Source organism: Meles meles, chromosome 6 (assembly GCF_922984935.1).
Source record: "Meles meles chromosome 6, mMelMel3.1 paternal haplotype, whole genome shotgun sequence".
Taxonomy (NCBI): domain Eukaryota; kingdom Metazoa; phylum Chordata; class Mammalia; order Carnivora; family Mustelidae; genus Meles; species Meles meles.
Window position 1 is genome coordinate 51,584,703 of NC_060071.1, and position 16,513 is coordinate 51,601,215.

General features: G+C 40.7%; 1 protein-coding gene across 5 annotated transcripts in view; it reads left to right on the forward strand.

The window, feature by feature from the left end:
- The window catches only part of MAP2K5 (mitogen-activated protein kinase kinase 5), a 257,796-nt gene that overhangs the window by 193,343 nt on the left and 47,940 nt on the right, over nucleotides 1-16,513 (forward strand). The gene's annotated exons all lie outside the window — the stretch shown is intronic.

The window sequence follows — 16,513 nt, forward strand, 5'->3', positions numbered from 1 at the left end:
AAAGTTTGAAAGAAAAAAACAAATCGTAATTCATAATTATTCCTCTCAATTAAACATCTGTATAACCAGTTATGAGATTTGGGAGAAAAAATAAAGATCCTCCTAGGAAAAAAACAAGCGTGCACAAATATCACAATAATAGTAAGAATGGGGCTCTAACATCCTTAATGGTTGCATCCGTCAGTCCATATATCCCCTGCAAGCCATAAACCATGTTAGTACAAAAATGAAGGCATCGTCCTGAAACAAATGGAGGTCCCATTATCTCAAATATCAGACAGGCCCCCTGGATCTAATAGCTCATCAATATCTTCTGTCATCTTAGATTCCAAAAGCATCCCATCCCCATCAGAACCCTCCCAATTAAACTGATTTTCCTGAGGTCCCCTTCCAGGGTTGCTTAGGGCCAGGCCCAGGGAAACTGGGCCTACCCGGTCAAATGCGCAGCCTGCCGAGTTTTCTGGACTCTCCTGTTCCTGTTCTGCCAGGCTCCTAAGTTATCAGAGCTTCCAAGTATAGATACTCCTCACCAGCAATACATGTATTACCGGGGAGCTAATTTCAAGTTCTCCTGAATCAAATAGATATTGTCATTCCTTATTTAAAGCAGCAATGATTACTGTTAAATTGAAAATCTTTTACTTGTTTGATTTGGGCAATATCCTGAGACTTTTGAAATTATCCCAAGGAGATGTTCAAAGGCAGGAAGGTGTGTGGGGAGGACAAGAGTGTGTAACTTCAACAGTACGTTTTTCTTTATAGCATTTCTTCTTCGGTTGAGAGAAAAATACCACGTAGACACCACTTCCCACGTATCCAAGAGACATATTAAAATATCTTCTTTATGGAAACTTGGAAAATACACATTGCATTTACTAAAACAAACATAAATTGATCTTGGAACTGAACTGCTGTTCAGTGATGAGTATTAGGAAACAATTGACCAGATGACTTGCCTTCTGTAAAGGGCATAAGGGCTTCTAAGAAAGAAGGGATGGGGAGGGGAATGTTAATTACTGTGCTTGTCTGTCCCGTATTTGTCAGGCTTCTCCTTGCTGTGGTACAGTGTTTTGCAAAGGGTGGTCTCAGGGCTAATTGCATCAGATTCTTGGACCCAGATCACTGAATTAGACTTTCTAGGGATGGAGGCCAGGAATCTACATTTTACCAGCTTCCCAGGTAACTCTCTGCACATTCAGGTTTGAGAACCTCTTCTGTAATGTCTTTCAGGGATAATCTGCCCTTTTAGATCCCAAAGGGCTATAAGTCATCGATCTTCATTTGTACCTGATTTTAGGGCTTCTTTTCCTGCACGAATATAACCAGCTAGGATTTGAGCCATGTTACTTCTTGGGTGTGGAATATGTCCCATCTTGAAATGTGTGTCCTGTGTGATAGTGTGTACTGTTTCTCTTAGAGAAAAGTCAGATGAAAGAGTACCACCCCGAAGGGAGCCTAGTTCAAACAAGATGGATATATTCAGAGTCATATACAAAATAGCTAAGTAAAACCCGGGTAACATACTTCATTATTATGTGGATGCAGCTTGACCTCTTGCATGGCCTGGTAAACAGTGAGGAAGTAATAAAACAAGGCCAGGTGGGTTAGAGGTGAAGGGCGGGAGTCAGGAAGTAGACTCATGAAACAAAACCAGAGCTAGCTACCAGATGTCCAATCAGAAGACACCAGAAGTTAAACACGAGTAAGAATCATTAACATGAAATTTGGACTGCAGATCAGGAACTGGAAGGATAGTCAAGGTAATAAGAGAACCAAGCTCCAATCAGAAATCCGGGCAATCCAGTTCAATTTCCATAGGCAGAGTTCATCTGGTTTGGAGCTGGCTAGTGCAGTATACGGGTGATCTCTTAATGGTACTGTCAAATGCCTCAGACTTGCTTCTCTCAAAAGAACTTCTTATTTTAAAAATTGCTATGTACTCTGGCCCTCTCTAGGCCCTGAGTACCTGTGATTTGAAGTCCTTGATTAGTTGTTAAGAGGCAAGTGTCTATGTATGGCATGATGCTGTAGCCTTCTGATATCTTTGGGGAATAAGAGGCCCCTATGATCTAGATTTATCACTTGAAACTCTGATATCAGTGAGATTTTCATTTTAGGAAAGAAGTGTTTCCAAAACGTATCTGCTCTTGGCAGCCTGTCGACAGTGCGCAATGAGTATCATGTGATGACTCAGGTCTTTGTTAGTGACTGTGAACTACACTTTGATGTGAACTAAACTTGGTACTGAGCTAACATGATAGTGAACTAAACTTTTATGTATCGATAACCTCTAGGGCTATGAAACCATGTGGGGCTTACCTGAATTTTACCAACCCTTTGCCTGTGTTTGACCTTGGCACTCAAAGATATGCTTGAGCCTCTTGACATGTAGAAAGTCATTTGTTCCCAGGCTAACTACCCTTACATGGCTCTGTTTGGTGCTTTCCTGGGTTCTCACTTGTGATTCTCTTTGGTTTCTTTGGTCACTCTTTGTCCTTGACAGTGACTGCCTGCTGCCCCAGTGATCTAATCGTCTGTCTTCAGTCTTTGCTCTCCTGACAGTGACCCTAGTAAAACTAGCAGGTACCAAATGAAATCAGAAACCCAAATGGTATGTGTAAAGTCAAAGCTCATCTGAGAAGACAGAGACTTGCCTCGCTTTAATGAAGTAAAATCAGTGGGCTTGTGTGCATTCATTTGGCAGATAGTTACCAAAAGTTCCCACTATTTGATAGCCCAAGTTGAGCAGACCATGGTGAGGACAGCCTCCAAGCCTTGATAGAAACTGAGCTTCTAGGCAAGGTACCCAGACCAACTGCAGACTAGGTGTGTAAGTGAAAGTAGAAAGGCAGAAGCGCTGTCCCACATCCTGAGCCAGTACCGTGTGCTGGGACTCAGGAAGCTGCATTGCCATTTAACAGTCTCTCCAGTGCGTAGGGTTCTGGCTTGGCTGGCAACAAAGGATTGGCCACAGGTAGGGATACAGCAATGATTTCTGGGTCACCAAATCTCAGGCTGGCTGGGGTCAACTAGTAGAGGGCATCCATGGATTAAGGTGCTAGGAATTACAATGATGGAGGTGAGGACCTCACCCTTGAGCTTGCCTCTAAGTCATTCACAGCCTTGGAAAAGATACAGACGCAGAAATGAATAGTATGGTTCAGAGTAGAGTGTGTCTATAGAACCCAGGGACCGGGCTGATTAGGAGAGGCCCCTCAGGATAGGTGGCATTTAAGCTAGGTCTTTTTTTTTTTTTTTTTAAGATTTTATTTATTTATTTGACACAGAGAGAGAGAGAGATCACAAGTAGGCAGAGAGGCAGGCAGAGGGGCGGGGGGGCCCCAGGAAGCAGGTTCCCTGCTAAGCAAAGAGCCTGACATGGGGTTCGATCCCAGGATCCTGAGACCATGACCTGAGGTGAAGGCAGAGGCTTTAACCCACTGAGCCACCCAGGTGCCCCCTAAGCTAGGTCTTAGGAGCTTCCCAAGCCAGGAAAAGAAAAAAGGTAAATGTCAGGCAGAATGGTTTGAATCCTTCTTGTGAATCATTTTTAAGTTCACAGATGTTTCAGAATACTCAGATTGTCTGAAATATGACAACCAGAAAAGTGGATTATTAATCTCAGTATATACGTTTCAAACATACTTTGGCTAAAAATAAATTCCTATCTAACATCTGTAGGTGCGCAGCAAGACAATTAGCAAATCCCTGATTTAGACTTCTGTTTATTCACTTTACTAGTAAAAAGTGAATTCTTTTTAAGTCATGCTTATACCTGATCAGAAATATCTTCTACATGAAAGTGTTGATTTCTTAGAACTACAAGGCCAACAGACACATGAAACGTTGCTCAACATCACTAATCATCAGGGAAATGCAAATCAAAACCACAATGAGCTATCGCCTTACCCCTGTCAGAATAGCTAGAATCAAGAAGACAAGAAATAACAAGTACTGGTGAGGATGTCGAGAAGAGGGAACCGTCATGCACTGTTAGTGAGAATATGAACTGGCGCAGCCATTGTGGAAAGCAGAATGGAGGGTTCCTCAAAAAGTTAAAAATAGAGCTACCCTATGATCCAATAATCCCATTACCGCATATTTAGCCAAAGAGAACAAACAAAAACACTAACTTGAAAAGGTGTGTGCACACCTGTGTTCATTGCAGCAGTATTTTTTATAGCCAAGTTATCAAAGAACCCAAGTGTCCGTTGATAGATGAATAAGTAAAGAGATGTGTGTGTGTACACCCACACATACAGACACATGCGCACACACAGCAGAATGTTACTCAGCCATAAAAAAGAATAAGATCTTGCCATTTCTGACAACGTGGGTGGACCTAGAGGGTATCATACTAAGTGAAATAAGTCAGGCAGTAAAAGACAAATACTATATGATTTCACTTATATGTGGACTCTAAAATAACAAATAAAAGTGGAAACAGACTTATCAGTACAGAGAACACACTGGTGGTTGCCAGAGCTTGAGGCAGGGGAGGGGGAGCAAAATGGGTGAAGAGCAGTGGAACGTACAGGCCTCCAGTTATGGAATGAATAAGTCATAGGGAGGAAAGCTATAGCATAGGGAATATATTCAATGATACCGATAGCACCGTATGGTGACAGATGGTAGCTACACCTGTGGCGCACATAGCATAATGTATAGAGTTGTCAAATCACTGTGTTGTACACCTGAAACTAATGTAACATTGTGTGTCAGCTGTACTCAAGTAAAAAACTTTTTTAAAATTTTTAATTTTTAAAAAATTTAAAAAATTTTTAAAAAAAAACAGTATTTGTGAAATTCCCAAAATTTATATTCTGAAATAGAAGCACAAACTTATAGTGGTTAGTAATGGGCTATGATTGGGCCAGGTGTGTACACAAACAACAGGCTTGATTGTTGAAGGTGCTAGCTCAATAATTCTGAGATACACTGACGGTTTTTCCCTGCTGTGAATAGAAAGGAAAAAGGATTTGGCCTTAGGAATGTCATGGCATAGCACTCTATGTAGAACATCTGGGTGGGTCTGCTGGAGAGTTTATCTCTTCTGCTTACTCCAGGAAGGCTTTCTAAAGAAAGGTGATGCGGAGCAGGGTTTTGATAGAGGACAGTGGCATAGACAGAGTATGGATATTAAATGGACAGCTGGCAGGGCACCTGGGTGCCTCAGTGGGTTGGGGCCTCTGCTTTCGGCTCAGATCGTGATCCCAGGGTCCTGGAATCGAGCCCTGCGTCGGGCTCTCTGCTCAGCGGAAGGCCTGCTTCCTCCTCTCTCTCTGCCTGCCTCTCTGCCTGCTTGTGATCTCTGTCTGTCAAATAAATAAGAAAAAAAAAAAAAAAACATTTAAATGGACAGCTGGCTGAGGAGCCAACGGGCTCAGGAGGGAGAAAACAGAAGGAAAATACAAATATATGGAAACAGTACACTGCCAGCATATATATAACCAATGAGACAAAGAATAAATCCCAAGTGAAATTAGCAAATACTTTGAGATGAGCAAAAATGAAATCACAGCATACCAGAACTCATGGGATGCAGTGAAAGCAATGTTCAGGGGGAAATTTTTAGCTATAAATGCCAGCATTGAAAAGGAAGAAAGATCTCAAATCGAACACCTAACCTTCCACTGGAAGAAACTAGAAGAAGAAGAGCAAACCATATTCAAAGCAGGCAGAAGGAAGGAAATAATAAAATTAGAGTGGAAGTAAACAGAATAGAGAATAGAAAAACAATAGAGAAGGTCAATGAAACCAAAAGTAGGTACTTTGAAAAGATAAGCAAAATTGACAAACCTTTAGCTAGACTGACCAAATAGAAAGAGAAAGAAGACTCAAATGTCTGAAATCAGGAATGAAACCAGGCTCCTTACTGCCAACCTTACAGAATTAGAAAGGAGTATAAAAAAATGACATGAAAAATCATATGCCAGCAAATGGAATAACCTGGATGACATGGACAAATTCCTAGGAAACACAAACTACCAATACTGACTCAGGACGAAATACAGAATCTGAGTAGACTGATAACAAGTAAATACAATTTTTTAGAACTTTCCACACAGAGAAGCCCAGGACCATATGATTTCATGTGTGGAAACATTGTGCCAAATGTTTAAAGAAGATTTAACTCCAATTCTTCTCAAACTCTTCCAAAAAAGAGAAGAGAAGGGAATACTTCCTAACTTCTTCTAGGTGGCCAATAATATCCCGATACCAAAGCCAAACAGACTTCACAAGAAAACTATGGACCAGTTTCTCTTATCAGTATAGATTCAAAAATGCTCAAGAAAATACCAGCAAACTGAATGGAACAGCATATAAAATTACACATATTGATCAAGTGGGATTTATCCCAGAAATCCAAGTTTGGATGAGTGAAAATGGTCGACATAATACACCATATTAGTAGAATAAAAAATAAAATCCCATGGTCATTTCTGTAGATGTAGAAAAAGCATTTAACAAAAATCTACCACCCTTTCTTGATTAAAAAACAACAACAATACTGTCATGCTGAAAAAATAAATAAATTTAAAAAAAATTTAAAACAACAACAACACTCAACAGAGTTGGAAGAGGAGGGGACTTCGACACCCTGATAAAGAACATCTACTAAAGCCTCAGAGCTAACATCATACTTGATGATAAAGACTAAAAGAGCTTCCCCCCAACTAAAATCAGGAAAAGACAAAGATGTTCACTCTCACTACTTCTACTTGACTTTGTATAGAGACTCTACACAGGAAAATTAGTCAAGAAAAAGAAAAGGCATCCAGGTTGAAAAGGAAGAAGCAAAACTATATTATAAGTGACATGATATATAAAACACTGGAAAATACACACAAAACTTTTGATAAATGAGTTCAGCAGGGTTGTAGGATACAAGAACACACAAAAATCAATTGTATTTCTTTTTTTTAGATTTATTTATTTTAGAGAAAGCACACATGTATGCCCATGAGTTGGGGCGGAAGGAGAGAATCTTCAAGCAGAATCCCTCCTGAGTATGGAACCCAGTGTTGGGCTCGATCTCATGACCCGTGAGCTCATGACTTGAGCTGAAACCAAGAGTCAGATGTCCAACTAACTGAGCCACCCCAGGTGCCCCAAAATCAATTGTATTTCTATACACTTGTAATTCAAAATGAAATTAAGACATTCAAGTTATCAAAAGAATCAAAGAGAATAAAAGACTTAGGAAGATATTTAATAAAAGGGGAAAACTACAAAACATTATTGAAAGAAATTTGAGACCTGAATAAATGGAAAGACATCCCATGTTCAGGGAATGTAAGACTTAATATTGTTAAGGTGGCATTACTCCCCAAATTGATGTACAGATTCAGTGCCGTCTCCGTCAGAATCCCAGTGGGCTCTTGCAGAAATGGATAAACTGATCCCAAAATGCATAGGGAAATGCATGGAACTTGGGAACAAAACAATCTTGGGGGGGGGGGGGGGAAGAGAGTTGGAGGATTCATGCTTCCTGACTTCAAAATTCCAAAATTGCCATAATCAAGATAGTATGGTGCTGGCATAAGGACAGACATATGGAATAGAATTGAGAGTCCAGAGATAAACCCACATATCCATATTCAATTGTTTTCCAACGAGGATGCCAAGACCATTCAATGGTGAAAAAATCATTTTTTCAACAAATGATGCTGGGACAGTTGGATAGCTGCATGCAAAAGCATGAATTCAGACCCCTACCGATCACATCATACATAAAAATTAATTCAAAAGAATTCAAAGACCTAAATGTAAGCTAAATCTATGAAACTCCTAAAAGGAAACATAAATATAAATCTTCATGACCGTGATTTCATCACAGTTTCTTAGATATGACACCCGATAGCATAAGCAAGGAAAAAAATTGTACTTCATCGAAATGTAAAATGTTTGTGTGTCAAAGTACACCGTCAAGAAAGTAGAATCACTGCAACAATGCCAGGGTTCCAGGCCGATAGATAGAGTGGTGGCAAACTGCAGCTCTGAAAAGGAGACTTTTGTGCCTCGGGGTGGGAAGTAGGGGAGGGGGTGTCTTTCCCTATAAGGTCTGTGGCTAGGAAAGGGGGCTGGACAAGAAGGCCACAGTGGGGATGGCGGAGGAAGATGGAAACAAAGTAGCCAGCAGAGTTATAGGCAAGAACTGGAGGACGTTGGGGTGGCAGGGGTGTTGCTGTGCGGTTGTCCATGATGAGTAAAATAAAGCTTAAGATGGGAACAGACTGTTGCCAACAGTAATAATAATGATGATGATGATGATGATGATGATGGCCCATCATTACAAACCTCCACTTATAAGAAGTCTTTGCCTTCAGACTATTTAACCACAAATTTTAACGAAGACATGAGAGCTTCCGCTCTTTACTTAGCTGCTGACTGGCATATGCACATCATTATAGTGACATTAAAAAGAGTCCTTATGAATGGGGACAGTCAGCCACACCACCAAACACCTGAATTCACAAGAACTCTTCACTTAGATGAGGTTCCTCTAATAGTTTCTAGAAATGCCAGCAAACATGTGCATTGCTAAAAGAAAACAGCGTTTGATGGCCAGTGCCCATTTGGTGGAAGAGGATAGAGGTTAATCACACGGCTAGGCACTTGGACATGAACCGGGCAAATCAAGGGGCAGCTAATGTCTCTGTTCTAGCAGAGGGTGACACGTGAAGAAGGGGATGAGAAGACTGAGGACCAGGAAAGGAGGGAAGAGTCTGCTTTTGAAAGCACATTATTAAAAAGCTTCTAAGCTTTTCTCTCTGCCTTTTCTCTCCTACTATTTCACCTCCACGGAGTTACCTTTTTAGAAATACAGATCTCAACCTCTCAAAGCTTCCAGTGGTAATAGCTAAACTTCTTAGCACAGCTGAGACTCTCACAATATTTTTTTCAGCCTCGCTTTGGGTTAGCCAGTGACCTTGAGAGTTGCCCCTCGCTTTCACACCTGTGGTGGTGCCCACCACCCCCACCACCGCTTGGAATGACCTCTTCCTTTTCACTTGGTCCATGCCCTAAGCATCCTGAAAAGCCCAGCTCAAATACCATCTCCTCCTTGAAGCTGTCTCTCTTACCTTCCCACTCTTCCATCCTACCATGCTCCTGCCCAGTGCTAGGCAGCTTTATTAGTTTTTACCATACGGAATCAAATTTAGTTCATGAGTTGGTCTTCCACTGGATCATGAAGTCACCCAGCACAGGAATTTATCCCAACACCTGGTAGAGAAAATGGCCCAAGCAGGGGCTCAGTAAATGCTCCTTGGAGTAAACTTAAAAAAGAAACAAAAAACAAAAACACATTTTTCTGTCAGGGCTAGTCTTACACAAAACAGAATGTGGTCTAAGTTTGCCTTGTCTTCTACTGAGGTCCATCCTATCTAGCAGAAAAGGGCCTTTGTCCTATAACACAGCAGCTAAGAACAGAGGCCAGCCTAGAGAAACTTATTTCTATCTTTCCTTTCCTTTGAAAAATTTTTTATTGAAATAATAATTTACATAACATAAAATTCACCCTTTTAAAGGACACAACTCAGTTCCAGAACATTTCCATCACTCCAGAAGAAACCCAGTACCGGTTAGCAGTCACTCATAATTCCTCTGTGCCTTCTAATCCCTGGCAACCACTAATTAATCTGCTTTCTATCCCAATGGATTTCCCCATTGTGAACATTTCATATAAGTTGGACCATGTAATATCTGGTTTTTGTATGTTTGGTTTCTTTCATTTAATATAATGTTTTCAGAGTACTTCCATGTTGTAATCATTTGTCAGTATTTTGTTCCTATTTATGACCAAGTAATGTTCCATTGTATGGATATACCACATTCTGTTTATTTTTCAGTTGATAAACATTAGGCTGTTTCTGCTTTTGGCTATTATGAATAATGATGTTATGAACATCCGTGTGCAAGTTTTTACATGGACATATGTTCTCAATCTCTCATATATATACCCAGGAGTAGAATCGCTGGGTCATATGAAAATTCTGTTTAATTTTTTGATGAATTTCCAAGCTGTATTTCCTAGCAACTGTACTATGTTCATTTCCCACCAACAGTTCATGAGGGTTCAAATTTCTCCACATCCTTGCCAGCACTTGCCATTTTCTGGGGTTCTTTTTAATTAATTAGAGTCCTGGTAGATGGGAAGTAGTCTTTCATTGTGGTTGTGATTTCCATTTCCCTTGTAATTAAAGATGTTGAACATATATTCATATGGTGATGAGCCATTGAATATCTTCTTTGGAGAAAGGTGTGTTCAATTCCACTGTCCATTTTTAAATTGGCTATTTGTCTCATTATTGAGTTGTAACAGTTCTTTATATATTCTAGGTATAAGAAGCTGAATATCTCCTCCCATCCAATGGATTTTCTTTTTACTTTCTTGGTCTTCTTTGGCACACAACAGTGTTAAATTTATTCTTTTGGACTTTGAAGCCATTTTAATTTTCTCAGAGGGTGGGAGACTTAGAGCTTGACCCTATGTCTACCCCACCCTTGGCACACTCATAAAAGTTCTCAAAGTTCTATAGATTATAGTATGAAAACCATTGATTATATCCCAAACAATCATTCTGTAAACCTGTGTTAATCCCAGAACTAGGTATTGGGAATAGGAATGCAGTTGCCACCGTTAAAATGTTTGTGCTCTAGTCCACAAGGCAGACCAGTAAACAGTCATATATAAACAGATCACTTTAAACTAAATTGGATGTAGTGTAAGTGGTATGAGATTTGATGCTCTGAGCTCTCGGAGGATCACATTGATTCTCGTTTTAACCACTCACATAAACAGGTATTTATGATAAGGTTTTTAATGATGTTTGCAGCTATCTAACTCCTCTAATAACAGTGTGAACAAGGTGCTGGGAAATGCAGACAAGAGGGCTGATGATAGAGGAGATGATAATGTCCCAGAGGTCTCTACAGAGAATGGGACCCCAAAGGGCCAGTAGGAGTTAGTCTCAGATGTGGAAGTGCCAGCGGAGTCTGGCAGGGCTGCAGTGCTTGGCAGAGTATCAAGAGATGAGCCAAGGGCCATATTTCAGGGAATCTTTATGTGCTGCGCCTGAAGGCCCTTACCGGGGGAGGGCCCTGAAAGTTTTAAATGGGATCAACAGAACCAGATTTCTGTTTCAGAAAAATCACTGACAGGGTCGTGGAAGATGTTTGGGAAGGACAGTTAGGAAGCTGTTGCTCTGATCAGATTACGAGGGCTTTTAATTAGCCTAAGCACGTTTGAAGAGTATATAGGAGATAGAATAAACTGCCTTAGGTGAGTAATTGGATGTAGGGGAGAGTCGACGGGGGGTCAGAGATGAAGCACGTGGCTTGGGCAGTCAGGCCCTCGCTGACATGGGTCCCACAGAGGGAAGGGCATGTTTACGGGATGAAGATTAGCATTCTGTTCATAGGATGGTACTGCACACCTCATTTAAAACTGTATTATTAGGGACACCTGAGTGGCTCAGTCAGTTAAGTGTCTGTTTTCAGCTTAGGTCATGATCCCAGGGTCCTGAGATCGAGCCCCACCTTGGGTTCCTTGCTTCTCCCCTCTGCCTGCTAATCCCCCTGCTTGTGTTCCCTCTCTTACTCTCTGACAAATAAATAAAATCTTTTTTAAGAACTGTACTATTAATTCCTGTTTCAGACCCAGTTATACGTAGTTTCCCAGCTAGAACTCAAAGTTCCTAGGCTTTTCATTTCTGCCTTCATGCTGCCCCTCACAACCAGTGATCACTTACAAATATTTGTTGAATGAAGTGTATGCATAATTATAAGAACTTACTACTTGTTTTTTCAACACTGCAGAAAAACAAATCCAAAAAAAAAGTAAGAGAGAGTATGTTATGAGAAGATACTTAGCTAATTTACATTGTCCTTTATTAAAATTCAGAAGTCTAGGCTTAACTTCCACGATTTACAAGACATTTCCCCAAGGAAACATGTTGCTTTCCCATAACACCCCATTTTACAGATGAGGAAACTGAGTGGCAGTCAAAGGATATGGCTCTTTCCACTTACTACCCTATGACTGACTTTGATGGAAGGAAAAAGTGACAGCTGAACATCCCAGCATCAAAAGGAGAGATTATTTTAAAAGCTATAAGAGAAAACAACTTAGAAAGCATTGCAGACATGCCCTTAGGGCATAGAGATATTGCAACACAGTTCAGTGTCGCTGTCTGTAAGAATGACTCCAGGACTTTAAGAAAAAACTGAATTCTATTCTGCATATCTGTTTAAATTGGCAGCAAGGAGCTTGACTCCTTTTAGAAAGATTTATATATACAAAAGATTTGGCTCTTAAACCCTCTGTTGTCTTAAAAAAAAAAAAAGTCATTCTTGCAGAATCACTCATTCCCAGACAGGTTACTGGGGGCTGGCTAAGTGAGAAGCTTCTGGGCCATGAACACAGCAGGTGCTCTCTGGGGGTTTCTGGTGGGGGTGAAAACGGTTGCCTAAAGAAGCCTCCCTGGAATTCAAAAAGTGGTATTAACCAACCCCAGAGGAAATAATATCCATTCTTTTTTTTTTATTATTCTTTTGCCTGGGGGACTTTGCCATAATTCTGGCTTCTGAAGTTAGCAAAAAGTAAAAGGAACATGTCCATGTCTCCTGCTCCCAGCATCCAAAGGCTGGCCTGTTCTTTTCATGACACAAAACTGCAGGCAGTTTACCCTGAGACAAGACTTCCTGACCTGAGCTCTCTGATGACCTGGGCAGGCCCGAGCTTCTGACCGCAGTGGCGACCACTCTAACGATTCAGGTACATGGGTGTTGATACACAATTCCATGATGCTTAGAACTTGTATGAGTTAGTGATCGAGGCATTAGAAGCTTGGTAAGTTAATACAAGTGGATACACAATAGTCTTGTCCTCCAGCGATACTTTGAGCTAGACCCGTGTCCCATAGTGTTGGGAATATTTAATTGGGACCCTGGAAACCGATACTCCTCTTTTATGTAAGGCAACCTTTGGAAATCTAATACCTCCTTTGAAAAGTTCAGTATGTTTAAATTAATGCAGTTTGGCTGGTTTGAAGATTGAAAATAGGTTAACATTAAGGCCATGATTCCTTTAGTAATTACTTTTTCTATTGGTAATAACTGTTTCTTTAGAAATGACATTAACATTCTACCAAAACACAGCAGTAATCCAAAAGTTAATGTTCTGTTCATTTATAATTATATTTAATTCATATTTATGAGTTGTCGGGAGGGAGGAGAAAGAAAGTGAGTTTAAAAAATGTAACAGAAGAAATAAGTTAAAAGCAAAATTTTTCCTGTACATCCTGAAGGATGTACAAAGTCATTTAAATGGAAAAAAAGATAATTTTTAAATACACAGATACATAAATTCAGTTGTTGTTAGCTAGCTAATGCTGAAGATAAATCTGTTTTTTTTATTTCCTCGTGGCACTGAATGAATTCAGTAGACTTCCTCCATTTCTTTTTTTACTAACCAAAATATTAGCATAAACATCCCTATGATTTAGATTTCAATAAGTCAGTTAGATTTGGGTTTTGTTTGTTTGGTTTTTTCAAACCAGGAAAAATTTTGCATCTTTAGGCAGTCATTGAACAAGTAGCTTTGTGTTGCTTTCTTTGAATTGTCCGTGAAGGCTGATGTATTATTAATGAATTAATTTCTTGGTGGTGAGGCCTATGAATAGCATTCTGTGAATGGGCAGTTGCCTGGTGGGGCCAATTTTGGCTGCTGTCATTTAACATGTGTTGCTCTATTGTGAAGTCTTATCCAGCTGTAGGACAATGCTCATTTAATCCACCATGATGGGACCTACACACCCTGAGCCCAGGCTGGATGCCAGGGTCAGCTACCCAGCAGCTCAGGCTGGGGCACCACTCGGTCTCACTGCCGAGTTGCTGTAATCATTTTGCCTGCCGTTCATTTTCCCTAAACCAGGGGAAATGCGTATGTGAACAGTGCAAATGTTCTCAAAGAGATTCCAAACCAGTCGGCTGGGGTGTTGCCTCCATTCCAGAATGGAGGCAGTGTTCCAGGGAGTGTAAGTTCCTTCCTTCCTCCTGGAAATGGAAGCGTCTGGGCCCACGAGATCCCTGATGTTTTGAGGTCCAGAGTAGCAGATGGCATTATGATTTTCCAAATCCTGATGAACATTCTAACTGAACTTGTTCATTTCACAGTATGTAGTTCTATTTTTTTTTTCCACTTCCTCCCCCTTCTTCCCTCCCTGGTTCCCTCTCTTTGTTCCTCTCATATTGGCTAATTTTAAACTGATGCGCTATCTTCTTTACCCAGCTTTAAATTCCCTTCTCTCTGAGTTTATTGTTTGGAACCAGGTAGAGCACAATTTCACATATAATTTTCAGCCTTTGAGTCACAGCTCACATCGCCTTTGCATTCGTTTATAAAAATAGGTAAGCAAATACCACCCGCCTTCTTGCACCGTGCAGCCCCGGCAAGTTCTGCTTTTCCCCCTTCTCCGTAGCTTGCGGTGCAGGTGGCAAATGGCGGTAATTATTTTAACTAACAGTCGAGTGAACATCAGGAGGACATACAGTGTGACGATGTGGTCTTTGGATTTCAGTGAGTCTTCGGAGTCTGACTTGATAGTGAGTGTTATGGCTTGTTGGTTTTTCAGGACACGGACCTGCCAGGTTCTTGCCCTTGAACGGTGTGTGCATGTAGTTCAGATATCTCTGTGTTAACCCCTTACCTATGAAAAGAGGAGGAGTCATTCCTTCCATTTCACAAGCTGTTAAGGGTTATTATACTCCCTGATATTTTTTCCTCTTTTGTTTTTGTTGAATATAGTTATGATCTCCGTTTAATCTAAGATGGCTTTTAATCAGCACTTGTGCACATAGAACCTGGGGAAGTCTGTACATTAACATTATAATTTAAGTCCTGGATCAAACATGTGTAGCTGGACTTTTCCTGAGGAAAAAAAATTGACCTTACCCGCGTATGAAATTCAAACACTATATAGGGACAAGGTAAAACCACAGGTAGGAATTGCTGAATAATTACCTTTAGACCAGCGTGAGCAGGAGGCTTCCCACGAGGGTGAGCTCATTTAATGGTTCCTAAAACTCAATCTTGTGGATGTCAATGGTCATGCTTGATTATTTGCAGCAGCGTTTTATGGAAAAGCAATGGAAATGCAGTGGGAGGCTACAGAGAGGACAATAGCGGGTTTTACTTTTATAAATGCAGTCCCTTTGGTATGAGACAGGCCTGTTTTTGCTGTTCTGCCCACACCATGAAAAAGGGAGGTATATGTGAATGTTAGTGAGTGTGTGTGTACCGTTCATAGGGACACCTCTAAATAATACTGTGACCTATAGCCTATGACCAACAAGTGACCTGAAATAAAAAGAGAAAAAACCGGGCTGTCTATTAGCTTCAGAGAGAAAGCAACTGTAAATATGGTTTCAAAGATTAATCCATGTTCCTGTTCTCTACCTCTTTTCAAGGAATTTAATAAAACACCAAGGTCATTGTCATAGGCTTAGAAAAATGTCTAAGTAAATATTAATCTTTTAAATGACCAAAAATTACAGACTAAATGAATGGTTAGTTTTGATATTAATGACAAAGTTTTTTTCCTCTTCTCTTTTATCTTGGTACTGAAAAACTTCTACAACATGCTTGGGGGGGGGGAAAAAACAGGAAAGAGCTTCATAATCTTACGTCCCAATTACCTACAGACAGATTCCTTTAGACCTGTTCATTTATATTTTGTGTTTTTTTTAATAAGCCATCTGGTTGTGATGTTCATTTGGCTAACAGCTGGTTCTCCCTTGATTTAAGGGTTTATAGGTCAGGTGGGTGTTTCAGTGGCAGAAATTCAGCCTTTTGCCCCTGGTTCCAGGTCCTTCTGAGGCATGTTAAATGAGCTGCTACTGTCAGCCCAGACCCAGTAGATAGAGCTTCACACCAACATGCCCACACACGTAATTTGTCACATCTGGCAACCCAGAGCATGAAGTGACCCAGTGTGGAAATTGAATCGTCTTTCACTTTCTCTGCTCGTGGCTTGATGTGGACTGGGATGAGTGGAAGAAGGGCTTTCTGGTCTCCAGCTAAGGGGAGGGTCAGAGGCTTTCTTTGCTGATGACGTGCATCTGCAAGCCTTCCTAAATGCATAGCCTCATTCCCAGTGTTGTCCCTCCTCACACCCCAGAGATTTGGTCAGTTGTGTTCACATTGTGAAATCAAAAATACACATAATGTCAAAATACTGATTGTGTCCTCGAAGAGTGGCCACATTTTGAAGTGAGTGATTTAATAAGCACTGTCTGAATTTATACAACTCCGATGTGTAATTATGGTTCATGTATATCTTACGCTGGACTATTGTCTCATTCTCTGGCTGACCTAGAGCTCCTGTCCATCTCGTTCCCACATTTCTCTCTCTTTCAGGATGTGCCTGCCTTCTCCTCACCCACCCTACCCCTCACTACAGTCTGTTAGAGCAGCAGCTTCCAGTTAGAAACACCGAGAACTTTCAAA